The sequence below is a fragment of the Artemia sp. Qi Xiang Cuo genome, chromosome 14, assembly GCF_049724085.1.
Source record: "Artemia sp. Qi Xiang Cuo chromosome 14, ASM4972408v1, whole genome shotgun sequence".
NCBI lineage: Eukaryota > Metazoa > Arthropoda > Branchiopoda > Anostraca > Artemiidae > Artemia > Artemia sp. Qi Xiang Cuo.
The window spans coordinates 15247086-15260669 of NC_142807.1; the positions used below are offsets into that span (position 1 = coordinate 15247086).

General features: G+C 35.4%; 1 protein-coding gene across 4 annotated transcripts in view; it reads right to left on the reverse strand.

Moving 5' to 3' along the window:
- The window catches only part of LOC148944188 (uncharacterized), a 147525-nt gene that overhangs the window by 25109 nt on the left and 108832 nt on the right, over positions 1-13584 (reverse strand). For 2 of the 4 annotated variants that reach the window (XR_016142807.1, XR_016142805.1), the window contains one exon: positions 1723-1821. The exons of the other annotated variants lie outside the window; for them this stretch is intronic. The gene's annotated coding sequence lies outside the window, so the exon portion shown is untranslated. Of the gene's footprint in view, positions 1-1722; positions 1822-13584 lie in introns of those variants that run through there. 4 annotated transcript variants of the gene reach the window in all.

The following is a 13584-nucleotide window of genomic DNA, read 5'->3' on the forward strand; positions in this document are numbered from 1 at the left end:
TCGGAGGGAGGGGGGATGAGAACTATAGATTCTAAACAAACTTATCAGGAAAACGTCCTCACAGTTGCAGTAATTACTCAAACACCGTATAAAGTAGTGAACTGGTGATTTTCCCCCATTCTGTTTGGCAAGATATTCAAAATAGTCAAATGGGTTTGACCTTAGTTTGGTTGGACAGGACCCAGGGATCGAATCCTTCTGGAGCAACTCACCGGAGGGCTGACGTGAGGACCTTAGTAGTCATGATGCGTCTTTAATCCATTTACTTTACTATGTGGTGGCGCTATGGGTTTGACTTTAGCTTGACAATACGGAACCCAGAGATCGAAAACTGGCAACACCCCAAGTTGTGATATATCAATTTGGTGTAAATAAATGGAATTGACACTAGATACTGTCCATTTTCTGTCAAACGAATTCATTAAAGTGGGTAGAAAGACTGGTGGTATTCCAAATAACCTTGATTTGTCTAGCGCCATGAAATATATATAAAAAAAGAAGAAATCATATTTTAACTTTTTGTTTATGCACTCAAAAAATCTAATTATCACTGTCAAGAGTGTGTCAATACAGAATTTTTTTTTTTTTTTTTTTTTAGTATTATTGATTCAGTAAGGGTGTATCTATAATATATAAATAGCAGATTTAATTTATTATTAAAAAGGCGACACCAGTGATTCATAAAGCACTATTATTAGACTACTAGTTTTGTAGATGGAACCGTCAAATAAAATCTGACGGTTTAATTTTGATTAAGATTCCTTCACTTTTATAGTGTGTTTCTTCCCTTTTTTAAAATCAGGAAAATTTTCTCAGGCTCGTATCTTTTAATGGGTAACACTAAACTCAATGAGTCTTATATATTTGGAATCATAATAACAAGCCAATTCTTTTAATACATGTATTCATATCAAAACAATGTTTCTTAGAGTTTTGATCACTATTGAGCCGCTTCGCTCCTTACTAGCAGTCCATTACCACGAACTGTTTGAAAGGTAATGTTCTGCTATAAATTTACATTTGACAAGTTTAATTGCTCCGACCTTTAACTGAACTATACTTGACTTCCTCAAATATTTAAACAGAGTTTTGTCTCCAATATCTCCAAAAAATATTTTTAAAGGAATATTAGAGTTCTAAGCAACTAGTTACGAACTATAACCGACTTCACTGTAGTCAAGTACCGTATCATAGCAGGAAAAAAAAAATTGTGAACACATTCTTAGTGCCACAAAATCTTCTTATTGTTCTTCTGGGTTTACTCCTTCTTTCCTTTTGTTATAAATTGATTTCCGATTTTTATGTGAAATTAGTGGTTTTTTGTTGTTGCAAATTCCCTGAAAGTAGATATCTGCTTGTCCACCGAAAGTACTGCTTTGCTTTGATTATTTTAAGTTTAAGTATATTAATGAATATGAATAAATGTGAATGAGACAATAGTTTGGATAAAGGGGTATTTTATATCATGTAAATCAGGGAAAAATATCTTTCTGGATAGTTTACACCAACATCGCAACGCAACATTATATTAGCACAAATGATATATTAGCAGCTGGTTTCTTACTGAATAAGTTCTTATCCTTTTTAAGGCAGGTGGTGGCTCTTCGTCATTTGAATCACTTTCAGATATAACATCGGAACTATGTTGAGTAATTACGTTGGGAACAAAGAAAGTGTCTGTAGCTTCAGATGGGACCAAGTTGGATCTCGACCCTCCTCTTTATCACCTGTAAGATCTACATCTGACTCTTCATAATTGATATCAGTTTCCTCGTCAAATATGATTTTGATGGCTTCTTCGTCAGTCAACTTACTTCGCATCTGCAAAAAAATTTACGTTATCATTATCATTTTTTTTTCATTTTGTACGTTAGACACCAAATGGGCACAATTCTCAAACATGGACATAATGAAGAGGATCATCATCTACCCAAATCAGAGTGATAATATCAACTTCCAACGTTAGGTACCTTCCAGATGTATTAATATTAGTCGGGCACTGTCCTCAGACGTAGACAGTGGGGATTCTGCATTAGGAACGAATTTGGGCAGTGTCCTCATGTGTGGACAAATAAAATTTGGCCGCCAATCCTAGTCTAAATTCTTTTAAAATATAAAAAAGACGCCAGCATACAGACACTAGGCTATATAATTCTGGAAAAAAATTCCCGAAACTCAAAACTTCTAGGTTAGATACAAAAAAAAAAAATCAGAATTTAAATTCACCTTTTGCGTGTAAGTACAATAAATGTTTCTGATATTGACTGCTACTTCTGGCAGGTTTTGAAACTCTTTGGTAGATGCCTCGTGCAGTACGATAGAAATGTTTATTGAGAAGAGATAGTACTGAAGTTCTGGTGAAAAACAGTGGATCATAAGCTGGACGTGGGTTAAGGCGAAGTGTTCTCAAAAAGCACCAGTGCCCGCGAGAGGGTAAAATGGGGACGGAAAATTGAAAACAAGACGTATAAAAAGAATGTGCATAGGAATTCTGGTAAATTCACCAAATGTATAATTTCCCTTGACATGTTCAACCCCTGGAAATTTTCCTCCCCATAGAAAATTTCCCCGTGGAAAAACTCCCGGGAAAAAAATTGCCCCTACCCGAAAATGTATACGTACTTCACAATAACCAAATACTATGGGTGAAACATGGGCAAATTTTATGACTTAGACCTTTCCTTTGGGGCTGTGGTAGGGCGGGGGGTCACGTTATATCCAAAGGCATAGTTATTGGGCCTTTCAACTATGATGAGCAAAACAGCTATCTAAAAATTTGATCAGACGACTTTGGGAAAAAAGGGGCGGGGAGGGGGCAAGGCCCTCCAATATTTTTGGTCTCTTAAAAAGGGCACTAATTCTTTTATTTTAGTTCGAATGAGCCTTCTCACGATTTTCTAGGACCACCGGTTCAATACGATTTCCCTGGGGAGAACAAATAATCACGCATCCGGGATTTTTCTTCTGGCAAAAAATACAAAATTTCACATTTTTGCAGATAAGAGCTTGAAACCACTACAGATGGGTTTTCTGATACGCTGAATCTGATGGTGTTATTTTCATGAAGGTTCTAATAATCTTAGAGGATTTTTCTCCCTTTTTTCGAGAATCAGGCAAATTTTCTCAAGCTCGTAGCCTTCAATCGGTAAGACTAAACTTAATGGAACTTATATATTTAAAATCAGCACAATAAGCTGATTCTTTTGATATATCTAGTGGTATCAAAATTCCGTTTTTTAGAGTTTCGGTTACTATTGAACCGGGTCGCTCCTTACTTACAGTTCGTTACCACGATCTGTTTGACAACCAGGAGAATCACGTTTTTGCAACATAGGTGACGCTAATGTGTCCTTTTTCTGAAGGTGCTTTTGCTTTTCATCGCAAGCAGGTTGCAAGCTAAAATATCACACAGAGCTGTTTAAGGGCTCATTTAAAAGGGTATTTTTTAAAACTAGTCTTTGTTTATAAATCTAAATTAATAGCCCCATAAAAAGGACCATATTGCACCCTAAAAGTGTATTCTGGGTGTCATTTTTGGAATGGAAAGGCTGGTCGGGGCACTGAAACATCTTGAGGAGCTGCTTAAAGGTCATTTTAAAGCTTACTTTTATACTTAATTGTTAGATATAAGAATGAAAAGTTACTATGATAATCTTGATGGCTTAAAACCCTGTTCCTTTTTTAATATTCACCCTCTCACTCACGCTTAATATTAATCATAAATTTCAATCAATTTTTATAAAGTCGACTAGATAATACCATCATAAAGTGGCATATACGACCATAAAAGTGCACTTCGGTTAATCTCCATTTTTTCAATGAAAATACCAGAAAGGGCCCTTTTCACCGACAATAATCCAAATAAAATATTTTCCAAAATACAGCATGGATATTTTCGAGAACCAAGGGGAATAGGCACTCTCTTTCCCCTCCATTGGCACCAATAGAACTAGCATGCAGGCAACATAGTAGAGTGACTTTTAAAGGTTTAATTCAAAGCTATTGATCATTTCGGTTATTGATCATTGAGGATTATTTAATGAAGCTTAAAAATCCCCGTATGGTAGCCAGCCCCAAGAAAATAACCTCCTCAGCGGAAAATACCCCCCCCCCCCCCCCAAGGTAAATTTTCCTCCGTGGTTTGCTGGTTTTCAGTCACTATCGACTTATAAAAAATGGCTAGAACCCTCAATTTCTGACGTAATGAGCCCCCTCCAAAGTGTCTCTGGCCATGAGGTGGAGGTGAGAATGAGGAAGGGGCAGTCTCCCTCCTAAGCGGAAAAAATATGTTTATTTTGGGGTTTAATGTTACTCTTTACTTTCATAATAACAGCATAGACCAGAAATATTCCCAGAGATCTTTTGGTATTAAATATAATTTTCACATTTTGGTACATTTTTTAACGCTTTTTTACCCCTTACCCAAAAAACATCCCCCCAAACAAAAGTCCTGGAAATGGCTCTGGGGATTATGTATCAATTTCTACCTCCACCCTCCCCTTGTCTTTCCATTAGAACTAATTCAGTATTTATCTAAAGACTCAAAGAGAATTGGGATGTTATGACATTAAAATGCTCCCTTTGAGGCATATCCCTCCTTCCCTAACTACAAAACAATCAAAGAACCCCATTGTAGAGGTTTAAAGCCCTTAAATGCAAATGTTTGGAATTGTAGAACAGCAGGGAATTTACCTAAGACAGTAAAATTTGTGTAGACCTTAAAAATATTTTGGCTAGTTTGGGAGGGACAGGGATAGCTCAAAAGGTGTATTTTTTTACCAAAACATCCCAACTCTCATTCAACCTTGAGATAAATACACCATTAGTTTGAAGGGAGAGACAAGAGGGGTGGAGATAGAAATTGATGCGCAATCTTCAAGCCCTCATCCAGGACTTTTCTTTTCTTTTCTTATGGGGAGGGGGTAAAAAAATACATTAGAAATGTGAAATAGATGAATAGTCCCTCTTGATTTCTGTGAATATTTCTGGTCTGCACTATTATTATGAAAGTAAAGAGTAACATTACACCCCAAAATGATCAGAATTTATTCTGAATACGAGGGAGACTGCCCCTTTTCTATCCCCACCTCTGCTTCTTGGTCGAAAAACTTTGGAGGATGCTCATTCGATCAGAAATTCAGAGTTCTAGGCCTATTTTATAGGTCGAAAATAATTGGAGACCAGCAAGCGAAAAGTTGTTTTTTTTTTATTAAATAAATAACAGTCAAACTCAAAACGAGCAGAAATTAATATGAGTAGGGTTCAAAACCCGTATGCTGTCTAAAAGCAAGAATATAGTTTGTGCTTTACTGAAAAAATTCAAATGAATTTACTGAAAAAAGTGGGCATTTCCAGTTTAATATACATATACTGATATTGATTCCTTAAAATCTTAATTAATTTGTGGTTTCTTAGAGTTATTATTTGAAAAAAACTACGTTTTCTAAAGAGTTAAAGAGGCTGAGTTACAAGGTCGAACCTTAAAACGTACAGGGATTAGGAGGCACAGTTGGGGGGCTACCACCCCCAAACCCCCGCTTTCGCAGCCTTTAAATATAAAAAAAAATTTCTTTAAACTGAAAGTAAGGAGCGACATTAAAACTTAAAAAGAACAGAAATTATTCCGTATATGAAAGAGGCTGTGCCCTCCTCAACGCCTCGCTCTTTACGCTAAAGTTTGACTTTCTCACAACTCTTTTTTTAAACAATAAAAACTTTAGCGTAAAGAGCGAGGCGTTGAGGAGGGCACAGCCTCTTTCATATACGGAATAATTTCTGTTCTTTTTAAGTTTTAATGTCGCTCCTTACTTTCAGTTTAAAGAAATTTTTTTTTATATTTAAAGGCTGCGAAAGCGGGGGGTTTGGGGGTGGTAGCCCCCCAACTGTGCCTCCTAATCCCTGTACGTTTTAAGGTTCGACCTTGTAACTCAGCCTCTTTAACTCTTTAGAAAACGTAGTTTTTTTCAAATAATTTCTGCACGTTTTTGTACAGTTTATTACTTATTATTGCTTGACTAACTGTTAGCTGATCGTGTCAGGAGTTAAAGTTGGGGGCTGCCGCCCCCCAAACCCCCGCTCTTGAACATTCTTGTGTTAAGGCTTTTAATTCTTGAATACTCAAATCACGTCGTACAGGGTGCCTCTTAATCCCTCTACGTTTTAAGGTTCAAACTTGTGACTCAGCCTCTTTAACAGCCCCCCAACTGTGCCTCCTAATCCCTGTACGTTTTAAGGGTCGACCTTGTAACTCAGCCTCTTTAACTCTTTAGAAAACGTAATTTTTTTCAAATAATTTAAAAAAGAAACTGAGTTTCTTTTCAAAGTATATAAAAAAGTTGCTCTGATAGTGAATCGAACCCGAGTTATCCGCCTGAAAGTCTGAAGTCTCAGCCGCTGGACTATACAAACACAATAGTAATTGTTGTTTAGCAAATAGAAGGTATTTTCGACGCAAGCAAATTCCCAAAAATCTTGATATGTGGTTTTTGGACAATAGGGAAGGAGTGATCAGATTGAGCTGAAATTTCGACGATAAGCTCCCAGGCCCCAGGAAAGCTTATCCTCTAAATTTCAGCCCGATCAGACAACGTTAAAGGGGGGGTTGTGGAGGGAAAAATTAACATGGGCTAATATAGGAAAACAAGGTTTTTCGTAAATGTAAATTCGGGGGATAATTTTTTCGGTCTGAACATATCAAAAGGCCCTAACAGGTCGAATTCTGCTTCGACTGAGTCCTCATTAACCCGGATCTGTTGCCAACTGTGGCCTGTAGGCGTGGCTAAGAAAAAAAAAAGAAATGAATTTTAAGTGGCTCTATTTGGTTTTTTGAAAACAGGGACGGAGTGATTAGATTGAGCTGAAATTTCGAGGATAAGCTACCGGGCTCTTGGACAGCCTACCCTATAAATTTCAGCCCAAGTGGACAACGTGAAAGGGGGGCTGGGGTGGGAGGGTCGAAACTTCCGGCCCAGTTTACCCCATGAAGATCAAGTCGGAGGAGGATGAAATTTTTCAAGTTTCTTAGTTTGAGCTTGGGCTACAAAATGCAATTACCGCCGTCTCTCTGCGACCTCTAGGACCTGAAATCGCTTAACATTGTGGTGGGTCGCCTCTTTATAGAGGCACAAGTGTGCCTCCTTGATAAAAGTGAATCATTTAAAAGAATTTTTTTTCAGTAAAGCACAAATTATATTCTGGCTTTTAGAAACTATAGATGTTTTTAACCCTACTCATATTAATTTCCACTCGTTTTCAGTTTGACTCTGTTATTTCTTTTAATTTCTGTTCGTTTTGGTTTCATTTATTTATTGATAATGATTTGTGAGAGTTGTCTGCTTGGTAGATCATTTGATTCTGTTTTTGCTCATTTTGGCTTAATGGAGTTCTTTTCTTCTTTTTTTTTAAACTTATTTTGTGGAAAAAGTTTTTTTAATTAATTTCTGTTCATTTTATATTGACATAGTTTTTTTGTCAGGGAAAAGGAAAATAATAGCTTGAATCTTTCCAGTTTTCCTTTAAGAATTTATAGTGTGGCCTGCTATTTATATGCTGGAGAAACTTTTTCACCACTCTTTAACAACATAAACTCTTTTAAAAATCATGACACAAATAGTAGCGTTTAATTCAGTCATATACATCCTCTACTTTACCTGATAAATAAAAGATAATACCATTCCCAAAAAATGATATTTATGCTCTTTCACAGCTTGGATGCAAATATACTCTTTTGATTTAGTAAAATTTTAAGAGCAGAAGTTGTAATAGAAGTATCCCCAAAAATTTGAACTTATTACCCTCAGTCGTTCTTGGTATATTGCTGAGATGTCTTATTGGCAACCAGAATACAAACAGTTTGTTTGTATTTAATTTTAAAGCAATGTTTAGTTTTTAAGCATAATGGACAAACTGCTTAACTGTGGGGTTGACCTACCTGATAACCCTAAAGATGTAATTACTAGACCATTCAGCTATGCTGAACAAAATATGTGTCAAAGTTTTGTTGGAAGTGTCTGGAAAATCATTAGCTAAAGAGCAGGGCTGATTGCCATCCAATCACTTTAGACTCTTAAGAGAAAACTATAAATTTTAATTTTCAATCAAATTAGCTCCTTTAAAATATTAAATAAAAAAACAAGTTTTTTTAACTGAAAGTAAGGAGCGACATTAAAACTTAAACGAACATAAATTATTCCGTATATGAAACGGAATGTCCCCTCCTCAACGTCTAACTCTTTACTTTAAAGTTTGACTGTCTCACAACTTTATTTTTTAAAACAATAAAAAACTTTAGCGTAAAGAGCGAGGCGTTCAGGAGGGGAAAGCCTCTTTCATATACGGAATAATTTATAAAAAATGAAACCAGAAAAACGGGTTTTAATGTTTATAAAGCAGTGAATACAATAAAATAAACACTTAATTAAACAAAATTACTCCGAATATTTCGGCCCTACGTCAGGGAGCCTTTCTCAACGGAAAAAAAGAAAGAAAAAAATGAAACAAAAAATTTTCTTTTTAAAACCTTAACTTACATCAATATAAAAACATACTAAACAAACAAAAGATAAAATATAGATAAATAGGAAACAAAACTCACATATTAAATAAACACTTCCATTCACTGGCGTATAAACAAAATCGAATGTCTATATTGATTGAAACACGCCTCCTCATAGTATATAAATGGAAATCTATCAAAAAATGAAGAATATATTTATACTTAAACCAAAACAATAAAGGTCAGCTAACCCCCGGCCCATAACCCCTAATTAGGTCTCACAAGCTCATCACCCAATGTTTGAATTATTATTGAACGGATTCGTTTGCTTGCAAGCTTAGCTGCAGTTCGTTTACTTTTCCCAGCATTTAACCCAATCTGACCTTTGTTCGCAAGGTCATCTTTCGTTTCAGAACTATTATTAAAATCAGTACTGGTTGAAAATCTTACCTGCTTTTTAATTAAACTATTATAAATTGAATTGATCCTAAATTCCCTTTCATCTCTATTGATACTAATACCCCCATATATTATCTTTTTTATTTCTATAATTTCCCTGAAGCTTTGTAAAAGTCCTACAGACGTATGTACTATTTTGTTCGATCAAATAAAATACTGTGATGAGGAAAATTATAAACATGTTCTGCAACAGCTGACTCAAACGTTTCCGGTGTTTTATTTTGTTTTAGAGAGTAATCTATGGCATTCTTGTGTTGCTGTAGCCTATTTTCTAAAATCTGCTGTGTTCTTCCCACATAAAATTTAACACAAGAGCATGGAATTTTGTATACTCCCCTTTGCAAATATCTCGGTACCTTGTCTTTCCCTTTATTTAACAAGGAGCTTATAGTTTGTCCTGATTTAAATGCTGTATTTATATTACGTTTTTTTAATCCTTTTCCTATTTTTTGAGAAAATATTGGGATAAAAGGTAAAGTTATACAATTTGTTTCTTGATTTGACCCATCGTCTTCTATTATTTCTGGTTCCATCAACTTTTTTTCCTTTTTTCAATTATTTGAGAAATCATATTTTCCAGATAGCCATTACCAACTAGAATACCCTTAATAAAAATTAGTTAATTGCTTATGTATTCTGGTGATGCTAATTTTAATACCCTATCAACTAAAGAAATAACTACACCCCTTTTTACCTGGATCGGATGGTTTGATGCGAGAGACAAGTAACGGTTGTTATTAGTCAGTTTACGGTAAATTGAAAACGCTAGTTCGTTATTATTTCAAAGGTTTAGTGCCCATTATTAAAAGGTTTAGTACCCATTCTAAGAATAAAAAAAGACTGGAAGGCAAGCAGCCTTTCTCTCAATCCTTCCACTCTTTTTTAAATAAATTTGTCAATTTGGCCAGTTATTGCCTTCTGTGTCACACCCCCCACAAAGATTTTGCTTACTGGTAACCCTTGTAATATTGCCTCCCCCTCGCTGCTACAGAATTTGCTCTAGATCCATCCCTGTATTCTAGCGTACTAATTCCCATCTAAAGCTGCGTGAAAAAGGCCAAGGAAAAGCCTGTCTTGATGAATAACATGCCTTCAAAGATATTCGCCCAAGGTATTTTTTACAAAATGGAAATTTTCAAGAGAATAATGTTTGCTTTGCAGATTTGAGAGTTGATTAACTAAATGCAAGATCAAAAAAGACAAATTCTGTTGCTACGTGCTTATTTCTATGCACAACCTTTTGATTTCATCGCTAAAGCCTGAATTCTAAAAAAATTATTGCTTGAAATATTAGGAAGGCAAAAATTTATTTATTTAATAAAAGAAAAATTAAGTCACGTATGCTTAAACATTTCCTGAAATCTGAGGCTTGACTAATTCGTGTACGTGATTTAAAATTAATTGTGTAAAAAGTAAAAGGTATATAAAGGTGGAACTTTTGTATATCTGCACAGTTCAATTTGTAGTAACGATGAAGAAAGATATCAATTTGTGTGTAGCTGCTTGTATTTTTAATAAGTTCTATATAGCATTGCTTTTCTTCTTAACTTTTGTCGTTTTGATGAATTTCACTTTACTTGGGGTCCCATATAAGGTTGATTTTAAAAAAAAGTGACAGGATCTTATTTACTATTCTCTATTTCTACTTTAAAATTAATACGAGTTGAATCTTATTCCTTTTTCAGCCTGCTGAAAAGTATCAAAAATCCAAATATGAAACTCATACAAAGTATTTTCTACATAAAACACTCAAAAACATCCCTCCTCTTTGGAAGTTTTACAAATTTGGCCTTAAAATCATCCTTTTCTTCCTTCTCTTTTTATGCCACACCCTATCCGCTAAGTGGCACCAATTTCTTAACTTTCTAAAGCTGAAAAATGTCTTTATGCACAATTTACAGTGCCTGACCCCCCCCCCCCTGTAAAATCTATCTATTTGGCCTTGAAAAACACCTTTAAATCGCCAAGTCTTTTACTTTCTTTTTCTTTTTATGTCACATCCTCTACACTCAGTGGTTCTTGCTTCTTTACTTTCCAAAGCTGACAAAAACATTTATCTACAGTCAGAGGCAAAACTTGCTATGGGGCAGGGGAGCAACTGCTCCCCCACCCCCAAAGCCCAGTTCAGCCCCATGACCTAATTCTCTTGCAAACTTAGTGCTAGCTAAAATCAAACACCATCCTATTCCGGGATACTGGGGCTCAGTGTACGCTACACTACTTGTAGGGGAAAATATATATTTGCTTTGTACGGGTTAGGAGTTAGGCGTTGCTGATACAATAACACTAGCAGAAACCCTCTTCACTGGTAGCACAAATATATTTTCATAATTTCAGAAAAAGAGGAGCTACCAAGAAAAAAAGCTATAATCTTAAAGAAAATTAAATCAACAAATGTAGTTTATCTAAACAACTCTTATCCCTTGGGTTTAAGTTTTAACGCCATATCCATAAAGATATATTAACATTCTTGTTTTTTCTGATAAGGTTTAAATGTGTGATTATCAGTATGTTTTTCTGGTGATTTTGGCGTTTGTTCCCACTGGAATAATCGAACCAACCTAGGATGAAGGCTCATTTGAAAGGCAGTTGAAATTTATAATGATCTGTAAAGTGTTGTGCATAAAATAAGGTCTAATTAATCTTTGGCTTAAAGAGCGAGGTATTGACTTGGGGATGAACCCAATCATATACGTAATGTTTTCTGTCGTTTTAAGTTTTGATGTTGCTCCTTACTTTCGGTTAAAAAACTTGTTTTTTTTTTATTTCTGATCTTTATTTAAATAATGCTGGAAAATCCGGTGCCCCTTTCATAGCAATGTCCCTTCTCCCATGAAAACTTCCTTCATGGTAAGGTCCTCCCACATAACCTCCGACCCCCTCCCCCATTATGAGAAAAAATCCCCTCTGAAAACGTCTGTATACTTCGCAATAACCAATACTATATGTTAACATTGAGTAAAGTTTATAACTTTCAGCCCTCCCCCCGGGGACTTCGGGGGATTAAGCCATCCTAAAAGACATAGTTATCATATTTTTGACCATGCTGAACAAAATGGCTTCAGCAATCTCAAAATTTTGATCGGGTGACCTTGGGAAAAAAAATGAGCGTGGGAGGGGGCCTAGTTGCCCTCCATTTCTTTGGTCACTTAAAAAGGGCACTAGAACTTTTAATTTCCGTTCAAATGAGCCCTCCCACTATATTCTAGGACCACTGGGTCGATACGATCACCCCTGGGAAAAAAACAAACAAATAAACACGCATCCGTGATCTTTCTTCAGGCAAAAAATGCTAAATTCCACATTTTTGCAGATAGGAGATTGAAACCTTCGCAGTAGGGTTCTCTGATACGCTGAATGGACTGTTGAGGTAGAAGCTTTAAAGCTAAATTTTTATCTGATTTTCTCATGTGTAGAATGTTGACATGGGACAAGCCTCACTAGAAATGTTTCTAAGTTGATGCTACATTAAATCTAAGTCTGATATTCCTGCTTTGGTCTATTATATTTGTACTGTGGATTATATTCAAATCATCCACATTCCCTGTGCTTGCTGAACTTTGGCTTGAACTAACTTCAATATAGGTGCTCTGTTTTATTATTCTTGCAGTTGGCAAGTAATCTTGAGACAAAGATAAGATATATGCTTTATTCCTTTCTTTTTAGCCCTTTTTCAATGTTTTTTCTGGCTAGTTATATTGAATTACCATTTTGTGCTTTGAATTCAGCAGATGCAATCAGGAGTGCAAAGTCAAACAATTAACATTGCTGCTAAACAAATATGTTTATGTATCAATAACGACAAATATGAGTTATTGACAATAAGTTATTAGCAGTTCATTGGTCTTGCTTGATCTTTGACGCCTGACATCTATATCTTAATCTTGAGTACATTGGTAATTTTGCAGTCTTTTAGACCATTTTCTTGTCTAGGTCATAAAAATAATGCTCAAATCTTGATCATCATCTTGTAGTTTCTTGTCATGAAGTCTTGTCAGCATCATTGATATGCTGTCATAGATCAAGAAAGAAAGTGCCTGAACCTTGACATTGATGATTTTGACAGAGAGTTTTGATCACTGAGGCACACAGACAATGCAATCCATTTCAAAACTTGTGACAATCTGGTCATTCCTGTCTGAATGTAAGAATGGAGAAGGCGATTTTCTTTTTCCTAACTTGCCAAAATTTATGGGAATCCTGATGGTACTACCACACTCAAGTGCAGCAGGGAAGTGTGTGTCGCGGATATATATTGAATTAAATAAAAAAAAACAAGTTTTTTTAACTGAAAGTAAGGAATGACGTTAAAACTTAAAACGAAAAGAAATTATTCCGTATATGAAGGGGGCTGTCCCCTCCTCAACGCCTCGCTCTTTACGCTAAAGTTTTTTTATTGTTTAAAAAAATAGAGTTGTGAGAAAGTCAAACTTTAGCGTAAACAGCGAGGCGTTGAAGAGGGGAAAGTCCCTGTCATATGCGTAATAAGTTCTCTTCGTTTTAAGTTTTAATGTCGTTACTTACTTTCAGTTAAAAAACTTGTTTTTTTCTAAATTTAATTTTTGAACATTTTTGAATTAATACAGGTTTGGATACTTGCTCGCCGTATATGAATAATTACAACAAAATTT